The sequence below is a fragment of the Triticum dicoccoides genome, chromosome 7B (assembly GCF_002162155.2).
Source record: "Triticum dicoccoides isolate Atlit2015 ecotype Zavitan chromosome 7B, WEW_v2.0, whole genome shotgun sequence".
Lineage (NCBI taxonomy): Eukaryota > Viridiplantae > Streptophyta > Magnoliopsida > Poales > Poaceae > Triticum > Triticum dicoccoides.
In genome coordinates, this window is record NC_041393.1 from 304,153,891 (window position 1) to 304,169,989 (window position 16,099).

At 42.3% G+C, this 16,099-nt stretch overlaps 1 long non-coding RNA gene across 2 annotated transcripts; it reads left to right on the plus strand.

Annotated features, from left to right (window-relative positions):
- Positions 1-5,462: 5,462 nt before the first annotated feature.
- Positions 5,463-14,943, plus strand: LOC119342046. Of its 2 annotated transcripts, XR_005165364.1 has the most exons (12): positions 5,463-5,873; positions 5,960-6,145; positions 6,728-8,243; positions 8,468-8,532; positions 8,613-8,750; positions 9,186-9,281; positions 9,717-9,777; positions 9,917-11,918; positions 12,922-13,090; positions 13,193-13,274; positions 14,479-14,662; positions 14,750-14,943. It is a non-coding gene; the product is annotated as an uncharacterized LOC119342046 (long non-coding RNA). The 2 variants fall into 2 exon arrangements; XR_005165363.1 differs by lacking the exons at positions 9,717-9,777; positions 9,917-11,918; positions 12,922-13,090; ... (1 more) ...; positions 14,479-14,662; positions 14,750-14,943 and having other exon boundaries at positions 5,528-5,873; positions 9,186-9,637.
- Positions 14,944-16,099: the final 1,156 nt, after the last annotated feature.

Sequence of the window (16,099 nt, forward strand, 5' to 3'; positions counted from 1 at the left end):
TGCTGTTAATGTTGCTGATTTGGTCTTTCGTGAAATCATTCGCTTGCATGGTGTGCCAAATACTATTGTTTCAGATCGTGATACTAAATTTCTTAGCCACTTTTGGAGATGTTTATGGGCTAAGTTGGGGACTAAACTGCTTTTTAGTACTACTTGTCACCCCCAAACTGATGGACAAACTGAAGTAGTCAATAGAACGTTGTCTACTATGCTTAGGGCTGTTTTGAAGAATAATAAGAAAATGTGGGAGGAATGCTTGCCTCATATTGAATTTGCTTATAATCGTTCATTGCATTCTACTACTAAGATGTGCCCTTTTGAAGTTGTGTATGGTTTCCTACCTCGTGCACCTATTGATTTGTTGCCTCTTCCATCGTCGGAGAAGGTTAATTTTGATGCTAAACAACGTGCTGAATTGATTTTAAAAATGCATGAGTTAACTAAGGAAAACATTGAGCGTATGAATGCTAAATATAAACTTGCTGGAGATAAGGGTAGAAAACATGTTGTGTTTGCACCTGGAGATCTTGTTTGGTTACATTTGCGTAAGGATAGATTTCCTGATTTGCGCAAATGAAAGCTAATGCCACGTGCTGATGGTCCCTTTAAGGTGTTAGAGAAAATAAATGATAATGCATATAAACTTGAGCTGCCTGCAGATTTTGGGGTTAGTCCCACTTTTAACATTGCAGATTTGAAGCCTTATTTGGGTGAGGAAGATGAACTTTCGTCGAGGACGACTTCATTTCAAGAAGGGGAGGATGATGAGGACATCAATACAATTGTTACACCCACAGCCCCTGCTGCTATACATACTGGACCAATTACTAGAGCTCGTGCACGCCAACTAAATTACCAGGTACTTTCGTTTCTTGGTAATGATTCTAATGTTCATGAGAATATGATGCTGCCTAAATTGGATACATTTGTTTTGCTTACAAATGAAGGGCCTAGCTTGGAGAAGGATGAACATTGGAGCAAGAACAAGCATGGAGATGATGCCATGCGCAAGGGGAACAAGAACGGAGTTACAAGTGATGATTTCAGGACTTTGAAGCCACCATAATGGGTGCATGAAGCCTTGGACGAAATATACAAGATGCCACTTCATAAATTTCGTCCCGAGGCTGATGAGGACATGACTACCTTGGATATGACCAAAAATATTGCATATATGCATATTTGTCAGGTGATTTCTAGTCCAAACTATTCAATAATCTATTTATGTTATCCAGAACAAAAATACTTCACACACTTTTGTGTTTTGTCTAATTGCAGGTGTATGGGACATTTGTACAATCCACATATGAAGATAAGGAAGAAAGAGATGTTTATTTGCTGTCCAAAAAGTTCTCTCACGTCACTTTTGGCCCAAGAGAAGATAGAGTCCAAGTCTCTCACGTTCTGGATTCAGATTCGGACTGCACAGACATACCTGACTCAAAACGCACACAAGTTTTTCATACGGACTTCGAATTGGGTGATTCTTTTTTTGTTGGAAACTAGATTTCGTGCACTTTCCAACCCAATTGGAATCACCTTCAAATTCGTCCGAAGCGTTGAGTTGTGGACGAAACAATCTGATGCTGCAGCAGAATCCGAGTCAAACTACAAGTCCAAAGGTGTTACATCACCTCCACTTGGGCCCATTGGCCTTGTACGACCTAGATTTAGTTTTAGGCTGCCTTGGGACGTCCTCCCACCTCCTTGGCCGCCACCCCTTGCTCCTATATAAGTAGATCCATCTAGTAGCTTTTCCTTGGGATTTGTTTAATTAAAAGTTAGCCATTGCAACTTCGTGTACTTCGTTTGTGTCCAACGACCAGACCAAGACCGCTTACGGATCCCCACCATTATCAATACTTCATATATATTTGCAATATTCAGATTGCTTTATCATATTCTTGCTCGTTCTTCGATTGCTTGCAGGAATAGACCTTCGTGGTCAGGCTGACCGTGCTTCCAGCATCGTCAGTAACCTCAGGAGATTGGTTTAGCGATTGCTAAGGCGCAATGTCGTGCATGTTTGTAGTCGGATTGTCAAAGTCGTCTCCACCAAAATGATAGTTATCATCTCATCGAAAGATCGGGACCCTCGCCTCTATCAGGAGGGATAGCATATTTGTTGTCGTGGATAGATTCTCGAAAATGGCACACTTTATACCATGTCATAAAAGTGATGATGCTGTTAATGTTGCTGATTTGTTCTTTCGTGAAATTATTCGCTTGCATGGTGTGCCAAATACTATTGTTTCAGATCGTGATACTAAATTTCTTAGCCACTTTTGGAGATGTTTATGGGCTAAGTTGGGGACTAAACTGCTTTTTAGTACTACTTGTCACCCCCAAACTGATGGCCAAACTGAAGTAGTCAATAGAACATTGTCTACTATGCTTAGGGCTGTTTTGAAGAGTAATAAGAAAATGTGGGAGGAATGCTTGCCTCATATTGAATTTGCTTATAATCGTTCATTGCATTCTACTACTAAGATGTGCCCTTTTGAAGTTGTGTATGGTTTCCTACCTCATGCACCTATTGATTTGTTGCCTCTTCCATCTTCGGAGAAGGTTAATTTTGATGCTAAACAACGTGCTGAATTGATTTTAAAAATGCATGAGTTAACTAAGGAAAACATTGAGCGTATGAATGCCAAATATAAACTTGCTGGAGATAAGGGTAGAAAACATGTTGTGTTTGCACCTGGAGATCTTGTTTGGTTACATTTGCGTAAGGATAGATTTCCTGATTTGCGCAAATCAAAGCTAATGCCACGTGCTGATGGTCCCTTTAAGGTGTTAGAGAAAATAAATGATAATGCATATAAACTTGAGCTGCCTGCAGATTTTGGGGTTAGTCCCACTTTTAACATTGCAGATTTGAAGCCTTATTTGGGTGAGGAAGATGAACTTCCGTCGAGGACGACTTCATTTCAAGAAGGGGAGGATGATGAGGACATCAATACAATTGTTACACCCACAGCCCCTGCTGCTATACATACTGGACCAATTACTAGAGCTCGTGCACGCCAACTAAATTACCAGGTACTTTTGTTTCTTGGTAATGATTCTAATGTTCATGAGAATATGATGCTGCCTAAATTGGATACATTTGTTTTGCTTACAAATGAAGGGCCTAGCTTGAAGAAGGATGAACATTGGAGCAAGAACAAGCATGGAGATGATGGCATGCGCAAGGGGAACAAGAATGGAGTTACAAGTGATGATTTCAGGATTTTGAAGCCACCATAATGGGTGCATGAAGCCTTGGACGAAATATACAAGATGCCACTTCATAAATTTCGTCCCGAGGCTATTTTAGGTGCTGCGTCACCTTATTATTGGGCCAGGCCCATGTAATTTCGAAATACATAAGTATAGGCTATTTTTAGAGTCCGTATGTGTGGGGAAACAAGAGATAGGGTTGATTTCGGACTCCTCCACCAAGGGCCACGAAATTCCCCCCTCTTCCTCCATATATACAGCCCTTAGGGCATCGTTTAGACTTTGGGGTTTTGTTTAGATTAAAAGTTCGCCATAGCTGCAACTTCGCGTACTTCGTTTATGTTCAACGACCAGACAAAGGCGTCACAGAACCCCACCTTGATCAATAAAGCTTTCATCTTATATTCGCAATATCCAGATTGCAATCTTAGTTTCTTGCTTGTTCTTCGTTTGCTCGCAGGAAACAGACCCTTGTGGTCAGGTTGATCGTGCTCCGGCGTGGTCAATAACCTCTCGGAGTTGGTTTAGCGATTGCTAAGGCGCGACGTCCTCGCACGTTCGTAGTCGGATCGTCGAAGTCGACTTCCACCAAAGCGATATCCATCATCTCATCGAAAGATCGGGACCCTCGCCCCTATCAATAAGTAAACATGAGTCCCATGAATGCCCACTGGCAAAAAGCTGAGTGAAGACTCACGACCCTACTGTATGTCATTGATCATCTGAAAACCCCGCACATGTTAAGTTGTAGCCACAAGGGTCAATACATTGAATGTAATGGCAAATCACACACAATGATATAGCAAACCTACATTTACAAGCAAGGTATGACAACAGAACACTCGAGTTGGTTTGTAGAAGAATGTCTTCACCCACCTCCACTAACTGGAATTACAACCCCTCTAATGTATCCGCCCATGATAATCCCAAAGATCCTAAGTTAACATGACAAGAACTTCAGAAGTCTCTCAAGTGCGCTCTGTCAGTGGCGCATTCTTTAGGAACCATAGAGCACTCTGCCATGGACGCATTCATCTGATTTAAGTTCCAAAAACTACACCTCGCCTCAAGTGCGCTCCGTCAGTGGCGCATTCTCTAGGGACAATAGAGCGCTCTGCCAGGGACGCATTCACCTGGTAAAAAGCCCAGAGCCTACAACTATAAATACTCACCACTTTCATGAATCACTCGACACCATACCCGCGTCTACCATAGCAAGCTAATCACAACATCACATACTACAAACAATCCACGAATATGACAACACAGAATATAACGATCAACCAAACATATCATCACACAACAACTGCACATGTATAACCGAAATATAGAATTCACTATAATCAATAGTGCAACTTGCCTTGAAAGTTGCTGAAGTACTCTAACACTTAAATCTGGTTCCCTTCGCCGTCCGAACAATCTATACGTTCAACGAAGGCATCGATAAATAAACCATACTCACATTCAACAGCAAAGAATTCAAATAAAACTCCAATGACAGAAACATATTAGTAGGTAAATATAACCTACAAGCTAAGAAGATCACAATGCAAAAGGAATCAATTAAATTGGATCAATGGTTTAAAAGATATGGCCTCCGGAATGTAAATTTTAAATTTGAATGAATCCAAATTTAAATAGCGCAAAAGTGTGGAATTTTGTTTCTACCATGTTCTCCTGATCAATATGGGTTCGTAGGAAAAATAATTGATGAATTTGGATTTACGGATCTCAAGTTATAGCCAAACAAAAATTATGCTAAAATCTGCAAAACTGTGTTGCACCTGCTGCCATGTGGGTGCCATGTGGCGTGATAAGATTGGCTGGAATTAGTTCGCTGCTATGTCTAAACAGCGGATGTCCACAACGGCGGGTGGCCACAACTTAAAGCAATATGTTTTGGTAATAAAAAAATGGGCAATCTAATCTCGGCAGTCGGAAAGAGATCGAACGTATGGAGATGCTCACCGGAACAACAGGCTGGGTAGTGCCAGACTTGAGGACGATGGCCACGGGCGGTTTGGTGGTGATGCAGCCGACGACTACAGAGGGTATCTGGCAACAGAGAAATTACTGAAGGGTGCAGAGCACGATGGAGATGAATTAGGTGTTCTCCGAGACGATTGAAGCTTGCTTGTGTGACGACAGTGACCGGCTCGAGTGGCAATGACTATAAGGACTTCCGGTCGAGGTCCCTGCGCTCGTATGCATGGGCGGAGCTACGCCCCAGGCAGCCCAGGCCACTGCATGGGGCGTAGGATTTTTTTCTTGGCCTATACAACCCATTAACAGTCGCGTAAGGAGCGCCCTCTCGCGATGGCCACGTAGACACTGGACCCCGCGAGGACCGACCCATCTCTCTCGTCCTCACCCCGCACCCCGTTCCCTAAATTCTTCTCCTCTCCCTCGTTTGCCGCCGCCACCCCCACAGCCGTCACCGCCGCCGCCACCAGCGACTTCAATCACAGCCTGCGCCCCACCCCTTCTCTCCTCTCGACCACCAGGCGACCTCCTTGCCTCCCCTTCCGCCCAGATCGAGAAGCAGATCGGGATCCACGGCCACGGCGGCATGAGCGCCCCGATTTAGGTTTAAGCCGCGTGACGAGGGTGCTCTCTGCAGCGCTAACCCAAGTGCCGACGTCACGGACAAGGTGCCCTCTCCATCACTTCCCTCTCTGTATTTTTGATTTGGAGTTGGTGCTCGGTTCGTGAAGCGCCCTCTCTTCTCTGCTGCAAGGTTCGTGAAGCATCTTTGCCCGTGGAAACCGAGACCGTCTGGTTTTCTTCATCTCCCTATGTGATGGGTGCCATCAGCTTTTGTGCATGTTTCATGGAGAGGAGAAGCCGCTCCAATTCCATCTCCTGAAGGAGGATGCCCACCATCCAAGGTGCTCAACATCACATCCATCTATTGCCTGCCAAGGTAACCTCTATAATCTGTTCTGCTGGCGGAAAGTTCGGGACTAAATTTGTATTGTATAGCTTCTCCCTATTTTCTTGCACTGAAAAAGGAAGATAATGCTTTGAACAAAACAGCCATCTGTAGTTTAGTCAACTTCAATGCAATGCATGGGTGGTGTCGCAACCAAAGCAAGTTCCAGAAAATATAAAGTCCTGAAAGATCAAAGTAATTACCCTGGTAAGAAATACCAGGTAAGATCAGTTTACTTGTGCAAGATAAAAATGAAATGAATCATAGCAAGGAGGGGTATCTTAATTAGCAAATCGTTGAAGAAAATAGTAGCTGTTCATGCTCACTGAATTCTTGAGTTCAGATCTCATAAGAAAGAAGCACACTGATAAAACTACATGTGCCCTTGTGAGTTCACTTATCACATAAGAAATATACTGAATAAAATGTTTGTGTGAGTATAGATAACAGGAGTAATAATTTACCGAATACTTCGGGAGAGGATGCCCAGTTGGCTTGTCAAGCGAAACTATTTGTGCATCTGTAGATGATTTCCCATTTTCTGAGAGTGAACTGAACTGAACTACTTTGCAGAGCGAAGATGTCTATCTGATAGGCAAAGCAGACATATCAAAGCTTCTTGTACGTATTCGGGAGGATGCCTGTTGTGACGATGATCAGACTGGTAGCGCACGTTTACGGACACCAGTGGGCAGAACAGCAGAAGTCACAACATTGGACGCAAACGCAATCGGCAACGGCGACCAGACATGCAGTGACCCGACGATTGGCGACGTCTGCAGTACTGGGCGAGTGACGAATGACTGACAGTGACGATTCAATTGATCTGGTGGATTCAGGGATAGTTGGCTATCGGCGTCCATGACACCCGCGGCACGTCCCCCGCCATCGACCAAATCGACAACTACGACGGCTTCATGATCTTGCTCACATGATGTGTGGATGCGCCCCTAGAACTTGGTGGCATCGTGACGTCCTCCATAGTCCACTCCACACCACAGGCACCCGTCTGCCCGTTGGCCTGAAATCCCACTTCTGATCTTCTCTGAAACCAAAGGACGGACTGTTGAAGAAGCCCAAAGGCAGCACTGCCGGACCTAGGGGAAGGCGTTGCGGCTGGGTCGTCTAACATGGAGTGGGGCAACGTTCTTGTAGCTGCCACCTCATCTTCTATGGAGCCTGCATGATTTTAATTGGAGGGAAGATGGGTGTTTTCATCTGTGGCGTAGTATATACCTGGCGTTCATCTTCAGGGCATAGCGTGGCTGGTTCTGGTGCCAGCGAGTTGACGCTCAAACGCCGTCCAGTTATTAGATAACGAGGAGTTACGGCCGGGGATCGCGGCACGTCCTCGCCTGTCTCGCTCAAGGACTGCAGAGATGGAGAGTCTATGTCAGGCTCCTCCTCCTTGTATGGTAGGTGGTGCGGTGGTGGTCGCACAGCTAAGATATCCATGGAGGGCAAGATCTCCGTTGGGTGAACGCTTGAGCATGTATTGGAGGGAGATGGGACTCCACCGTTCATCCATTTTACAGCGGATGGATATTTATTTATGAGTATGACCCATGTACAGCTCAGTTACAGAAGATGAAGATGAAGGGATGCGTATGGAGGAGAAATTAAATCACAGTATCACATTCACGGCAGGAAAACAGAATGCAGGACCGTGATAGCTTATATGGCAATGATGCTGATGCAGGACCATGAAAGCTGATGCGGCATGATGGTGATGTGGATAATGTGCATGTTAAGAAAATTGTTAGTAGTGGGGATCAACTTCTTAAGATTGTAGGATGATGGAATCGGGAAGTACTTGTGCATTAAATGAAGTGCTAATCATTTTTAGTTAGATGGCTATTGTGTTCTTTGTTTACCCATTGTTGATTATACTTACAGGGCCTAGATCAATGTAAAGCTGTGGGATGCGCAGCAGAAGGATTTGAATGCTGGAAATAAGAGGGTGAGATGGATAGATAGAGAACCTTATGCTTACTGGAAAGGGAATCCAGAGATCGCAACTATAAGGCAAGAGCTTATCAAGTGTGATGTTTCCAGTAAACAAGAATGAAATACACGGATCTACAAACAGGTACTTGTTTGTGTTTACGTTGCACTGCACTCTGTTATACTTGAAGGGAGTGTTAACATTCCATTTATTTTCACAAGTAGAAAATTCTATTATATCTTGTCAAATCTTGTTGCTTTTAGAATTCTTCTAATCCTTCCAATCTGTAACATAGCCTTTTCCCAAAGAAAATAATTTTGATGATGCCTATGGCTGATTATAGTGTTTACTTTTGCCTTCTCATTTAGGATTGGATCAAAGAGAGCAAGGCAGGATACAAGAAATCATATTTGGCCAGTCTATGCACCCATAGGTTTGTTTTCTTCCATTAAAAGTTAGGTAGGGACTTGTTTGTTCTGTCGTTGGTACTGAATTTGTTGTGTTGGGTGATAGGTACAAGATCTACATTGAAGGATCAACATGGCCAGTTAGTGAGAAGTATATCATAGCTTGTGATTAAACCAAAATACTGCGATTTCTTTTCAAGGGTGTTGATGCCCACTCAGCATTATTGGCCAGTTCGAGATGATAGTAAGTGTAGCTCGTCCCATCCACCCAACAGATTGCAATCTATTCAATACTTTTGATCTACATGCTAATATGGTGATAGCCTTTTAAGTCACTTCTATGTCGTGTTTGCTGCCTTCTCCACTCATGCAATAGCCGAGAGGATCACTGACTGTGTGTCACTGCAATGTGTAATATATATTCTTTTTGCCTTTTTCATATATGTACATTTCAAGAAAATGCACACATGTTCTTGCTGCATTTGACAATAACTTTTAGGTGAAAAAATGGCTTTCTTTTGTTCCATTGTGTTCTCTGTATTTCCTTCTACCTTTTCCTATCTGTACATTTGCTGCATACATGTTGTGACTATATGTATGGGACTGACATAGTAAGTTTTCCCCTTTATAGGAAGCTTAAGAATTAGGTTATCTGATGGTGAGTTATTTGTGGTTTCAGGGTTATAGCATGTTCAGTTCATCATTGAGATATCTCCTCTGGTTACCTTTTTTCATTGTGCTATGTGCATCTAGCTGGTGGCCACCAGCTAAAAAGGTGAGAGCAGCCATGAAGGACTTGCCAGTCGAACTAAAGTGAGAGCGACCATTAAGAAAGCTCGATTTGTGGTCGAAGGCTGCAAAAAATTATTACAATGAGCAGTCTAGCCAATTAATTACAGTTAGTCCTTTAAGTTAGATTTAGTATTAGCTGAATTACTTGCTTCTATTGACAGTGAAAAAGTACCATAATTTTAGTAAACATTGAAGGTCAAAAGAAAGTAAATTATTGTATCACTATTTATTGTTGCCTTTATTACTACTCTTCTATGTACCCAGAGAGTTTGAATCCCAGACATTGCAATAGAACTATTGGGTGATTATACAAAAGAAGACATGACTTCATGTCTGACAGCACTGTTGTCATGGTGTAGTGTTAGTAACTCATGCAAGGAAGACCTTTTATAGTGTATATTTGCCCTTGTTTTAGCAGGCACTCTTGGTTCTGTATATAATATCACCGTTCACTGATACTACTAATACTGGAGGCACATGTACGTTCTCAATCAAAGAGTTTGGCTTTTAGATTTTACATGTTCACTAGAGTAGGGAACTTGCACGAGTCTGTGTAACAATTTTGAACTCAAATTGAATGGTTCATCTACTAAAGCACTCTGTTTTTCTATTTTATAGGAGTTTGGAACACTCCTGTAGAATGCCATCACGGCCGCTTGCCTATCGGGAGTTTCGTGCGTCGTAGGCAATCTTCCTGTCCTTGTTCCCCACTGTCTCTAACGGAATTCTCCCTCTAGATCTCAATTCTTTGAGCACATGGAGATGTCTTGATTATCAATGCTTTAGTCTATGCCACTGTTGTTTTTAACATACTGACTGGCCGTATCCTACTATGACTTCAGTTGACACATTGTGACCATCCTCCATAAGTATTTTGTAGACCCAGGCTTAAATATAAAATGTCCTACTCTATAACAATGTTGCTCGTCTACTCTAGGATCACGCTAATTGCTAAGTAGTTGATGAATAGATAAATTATATATCTAATATGTCATCTGCTGCTTGATATTTGTTGTTGAACTAATTAGTACTGATGTGCCTTCAAGTTCTGATGCAATTTAGAACATCTCTCATTAAGCAAAAGTCTTGTTGACGCTAATTTTTTTTGTAGCTCTGAATTTAGTAATCATTTGCCCTCAGCAGCGTGTTGATGATTTGGCAAGATGTCTAGCTATCTAACATATAGTATTACTTTTCCTCTTTACAAACTCAAAGTTGTTGGTCTTGTTGTCTTACTGACTAGAAGCAATAATACACATTTGCCTGGTGATGTGACTTGGTATTCTGATAGACGGGGTCGCGTGTAATAGAATTGATGCATATAGTTTGAATGCACTGACCTATTCTGCTGCTTTCCCATTTTTTGTGCGTATGATATTGTAGCACTAGCATGTTTCATTTGGATCAGTGAGATACACATTCTCTCTTTCCATCTTTAATATGTAATTCGGTGTGTTACTTTGCCTTTTCTATTGCCAATACAAAAGTATTAGAACTTAATTTATTTGCCTTACATAAGATGGCATTGTCTTTTTGAGTGCTGGGATTCAAATATGGTTACTCCCTCCTTCCATCTATATAGGGCCTAATGTGTTTTTGAGGGTAACTTTGACCAAATGTTAGAGCAATAATATATGACATGCAAGTTACATAAAGCATATCGTCAAATTCGTACGGGAAAGGAGCTTTCAATGATATAATTTTCATGTTATACATCTCATGAATTATTAGTTCTATCAATAGTCAAAGGCGGTCTTGAAAAACGCATTAGGCCCTATATAGATGGACAGAGGGAGTAGTACTGTGTTTTCATGGTCATTCAAGTTGGGTGCTGAGTGGACACTATGGTAAGCTTAATTAAATAACTATGAGTACTATGTAAATTGTAGTTCAACAATTACTTAGTCACTACTATGTAAATTGTGGTTCAACGGATACTCCATTTGTAAATGCGTCAAAACTTCCCTTCGAAATTCGTATCCTCAAGTTTCAAAGCATTTGATTTGTGAAGCATAGGTCGATTGCCATATGACTGAGAAAAACATGATCCATTTTTGTACAAAGCTATATGCATAGTAGTCATATGAGACGATAATAAATACGGCAGTACGATTAGTGCGCACAGTCTCGCCTCAAGAGACGCGCCTGGGGCGCGTCCCAACCACTAGTATTTTTCAAAAATTGTTTGGCCTGGGGCACATCCCACTTCCAAGCCTAGGAAGCCCAGGCCAGCTATCCCAGCTGCCCGACGCCTTGTTGCGTGCTTCCTGCCTGCACAAACAGAAGCACGGGCGAACCAACCAGCCGCCTCTGCTTTCCCCGATTTGGACGAACCCTAGGCCACCAGAAACAGCCGTCCCTGGCTCCAGCGCCGCCTGCCGCCGCCACCTGCCGGCCACCTTGTTCCAGTATGTTGCCCGCCCCTTCCCTTCGAGTTGCACCACTGCGGGCTGCTGCTCTATCCCGTCGTCAGGTTGCGTAGCTGCGGGTTGCTGCTCTGTCTGGTGAGGCACGGAGGTGGCGACTCAGGCGAGGCTTGGCGTCCCGCGAGGTGCTCGATCCTTTCTGTTTGGCGTCCGGTGAGGTGGTTATTTGCCAGGAGCCGAACCGCAGCACAGAGGTATTGCTTAATGCCTTGAGGCTTGATGCCCCTGTTTTGTATTCTAGATGCCACTGTTAAACTGTCTGATGATGATTTTTATTGCTAGATGCCACTGTTGTTGCTTGATGCCATTGTTTGTTAGATGTAGAAACCTATTTAGGTAGTTAGTAATTATGATCCTTATAAATGTTACAGAAAGGCAAGATGAGTAAAAGAAACAAGACATTGAACTCTTTTTTCCAAGTTTGAACCATGAAAACTGTAGAAACTGGTCCTTCAACTCAAACAACTGATAATGCCCCTAGTAAAACAAGACATTGAACTCTTTTTTCCAAGTTCCAACCACGGAAACTGCAGAAACAGGTCCTTCAACTCGAATAACTGGTAATATCCCTATTTATACGACTCAACTTAAACCCGATGATATTGAATCATACCCTGATAAGAGAATACCAATTGAGGATTTGGACGCAGACATTAGAGATCTTCCTAGAAGGGAGTACATTAGTATGGGTCCATGTCAACCAACTGATCATACGAACGGATAAATGGCGGAAGCTTTCATGATTATTGGTTTAATGATCACCACGGCTGGTTGGAATATAACATTAAAGAAAGCAGCGTTTTGCTTTTATTGTTTTCTGTTTAAGCAACCAAGAGCTGAAAACTATGGTATTGAGGCATTCACGAAAAATGGATTTAAATCTTGGAAGGATGGACCTAAAGTTTTTAATCAGCATGTTGGAAAGCATGATAGTGCTCATAATAAATCAAAGACAAAATCAAAGACAAAATCTGCCACATGTGTTTGATAGGTGTTCCAACTTCTAAGAAGAAAGAATAAGAATACAAAGCTCGTCTCTTGATTATATTGGGTATTGTCAATTTTTTTATACTACAACCTCTTGCTTTTCGTGGTCATGATGAGTCTGCTAGCTCAATGAATAAGGTTAACTTTAAAGAGTTGATGGACTTGTTCATAAAGAATGACCCAAAGGTGGAAAATTGTTTGGGGATGCAGGAGTGAACCATCAACTAACTTCACATGAGATACAATTGGATTTTTGGAAGGCTTGTGCACAAGAGACCACCGAAGTCATTATTGAGGAGACTAGAAATAGGGAATTTGCTTTACTTGTTGATGAGTCCAGAGATGCATCTATGAAGGAGCAAATGGCTATGTGCTTGAGGTTAGTACCTTTCCTCGTATTGTATGTGTGTGTTGTTGTAGACTTTTAGGTGTATTGTCTTGAAGTTTTTATAAATTAATCATGCCTCTTTGTCTTATGTAGGTAACTCGACAAATGAGGGGAGGTGATTGAAAGATTCATGTCAGTTGAGCATGTTCCCGACATAAGATCAAATTCACTGAAGGTAGGTTTGGATGGTATGTTTGCTATTCTTGGTTTATCTATGTCTAATTTGAGAGGACAAAGTTATGATGGGGCTTCAAACATGAGAGGGGAATTCTGTCGGTCGCAAAGATTGATCTTGGAAGAAAATCCTTATGCTCATTATATACGTTGTTTTGCCCATGAGTTACAATTAGTGGTTGTTGCTGTTGCCAAGTGTTGTTCATCAGTAAGGGATTTTTTTGAATACACAAGCATGGTGGTTAACATTGTTAATGCTTCTTGTAAACGACATGATCAATTGGCCCAAGAGCAACATGATGAAATAGTGTGTCAAATAGAGGCTGGGGAACTTCTTGTGGGAAAAGGGAAAAACCAATTAACTAACCTTGCAAGACCCGATGATACACAGTGGGGATCACATCATAAAACCTTGTGCCATCTTGTTGAGATGTGGAAACCAGTTTTAAAGGTATTAGAAAATCTACATAATGATGCAGATAATGTTGCACAAAGAACCACAACCACGGGATTGATAAAGCACATGGAGTCCTTTGAATTTGTTCTCATATTGCATCTTATGATCACATTATTGGGAAGGCTAACAATCTGTCACAATGCTTGCAACTGAAAAATCAGAATATTGCACGTGATGCGGGATTGATTAAAACCACATTGGATGATATTCAAAAGATAAGGCATAATGGTTGGGGTGAGATCTTTAAAGAGGTAACTGACTTTTTGTGTCAAATACAACATTGTAGTGCCAAATATGGAAGATACAAGAACTGCTAATGGGCGTTCAAGGAGTTGGGGTGGGCAATTGGTAACTTACAACCATCATTTCAGAAATGAAATATTCAATGTGTTGCATGATCAACTTATTGTAGAGTTAAACAACCACTTTGCCGAAAGGTCTACTCAATTGTTGAGATGCATTGCTTGTCTTGATCCCAAGAATTCATTTGCCAACTATAATGAAGACAAGCTAGTAGATCTTGCTAATATGTATGCTGCTGACTTCTCTACATATGAAGTTGCTTTTGTCCTTAGAAACCAACTAGACTCATTCATTTAGGAAGCAAGAGCTGATCCACATTTGATGAATTGCAATGACCTTGGTCATCTTGCCATAAATATGGTTACAACTGATATGCACACAACTTTTCCCTTGGTTTACCGTCTTGTTGAGTTAGCATTGATTTTACCTGTTGCAACCGCAACAGTGGAAAGGGCATTCTCAGCAATGGGCATTATCAAGACTGGATTGAGGAACAAAATGGGTGATGATTGGATGAGTCATAGAATTTTACATTGAGCGAGATGTACTTGTGAATATTGAAGAATCAAAGATCGTTGAGCGATTTCAAGGTTGTCGCAATCGTAAATGCCTTTTGCATCGTCCTAGATGTAAGTTTTCAAATTTTGTAGCTATTATTAACTATTTTTGCTTGCTATATTATGCACTAATTTGCATTTCAAAAATTATCATTCAAGGTTTAGCTTCTTTAGCTATTGAAGATGTAGTCATGGGAGTCTCAGATCAACAAAACCTTTGATTTGGTATTAATCTTTTGTATCATCTATATATGCTACATTTTGTCTTTTGATTTATCTTGCTTTAGTTGACCCATCATGGAACAAATGATGTCACTGAATATTATGTTTGGTGTACTATTAGTTATGCAACATAGGTTGACTTTTCTATGCCCTGAAATTGGAGATTTTTAGGGTAGTTTTTAGCCCTTAGTTTCTCGACTGGGGCGTCAGTCAATCCTAGCTTCGCCACTCCTCATATGGATGCATCTCTACGTGATATAGATGGTTAGGGAGACACAGGAGGTTAAGGCAAAGATGATAGAGGGTAGTCCTGGCCATCTTAGGCCCGGCCCTGTCGGCCCATCCAGGCCCGACCCTAAAATCCAGGGCCTAGGCCTGATGGGCTTGCTCATGGGCCGGGCTTGGGCCTAAGTTTTGAGCCCACCAGCAGGGCCTGGACGGGCTTGGGCTTGACATATTGACATTTTAAGAAAGAGGCTCGTCCCACGGCCCTAAGCCCTAAAGGCTTTTGAGGGCTTTTTACCAGATGGGCCGGGCTTGGGCTTGAAACGTAGGCGCGATGGTAGGGTCTGGGAGGGCCCGGGCCTCAGTTTTCTGCCGTGGGCTTTTTCAGGCCCGACCCAAGCCCGGTCTGGCCCGGCCCATGGCCAGATATAATAGAGGGTAAGGAAGGCGCTGGGAACCTTCTACGGCGACGAAATCGACCGACGAGAGCTCCCGCGGTGGCTGAACTTCGGCGAGATCGAAACGAGGCAAAACAAGCAAGGAGATCTCAACTTGGCGAAAAATCGGACAAATAGGAGCAAGTGGGTATTTATATGGGGTCATGTGTGTACTAGGGGCAACAGATTGGTCGATTGGATGAGGATTTGGATCGGGAAAGTGAAGAACTCATGCGCATGCAGGAGTTCGTCTCCTGGAGGAAGATGACCCGACAAGACCTGGCGTCAGTGCAAGCGAGGAGGAAAAAGGCAGAAGAAGGAGATGCCAGCGGGGTGTGGGCTGCTCGCTGAGCAGAAATGGGCCTCTGGCCTGCTAGCTGCTGCTATTGAGTAATGCACGTGGGCGAGGAAAAAGGAGTTGGGTTCCATAGTGCCAGATTTATTTTAAACAACTTTTGCTATAGGAAGTAAAATATAACTAAATAAAATAGAAAATTAAAGCCTAAAAAAAGTACTAGAATACACATGAAAACATTATTACTACTATATAAAATAGTGAACATTTTTACAACACAAACGAAATTTTGGAACATTATCTTATGCAATAGGTGCCTATAAAGAGTAT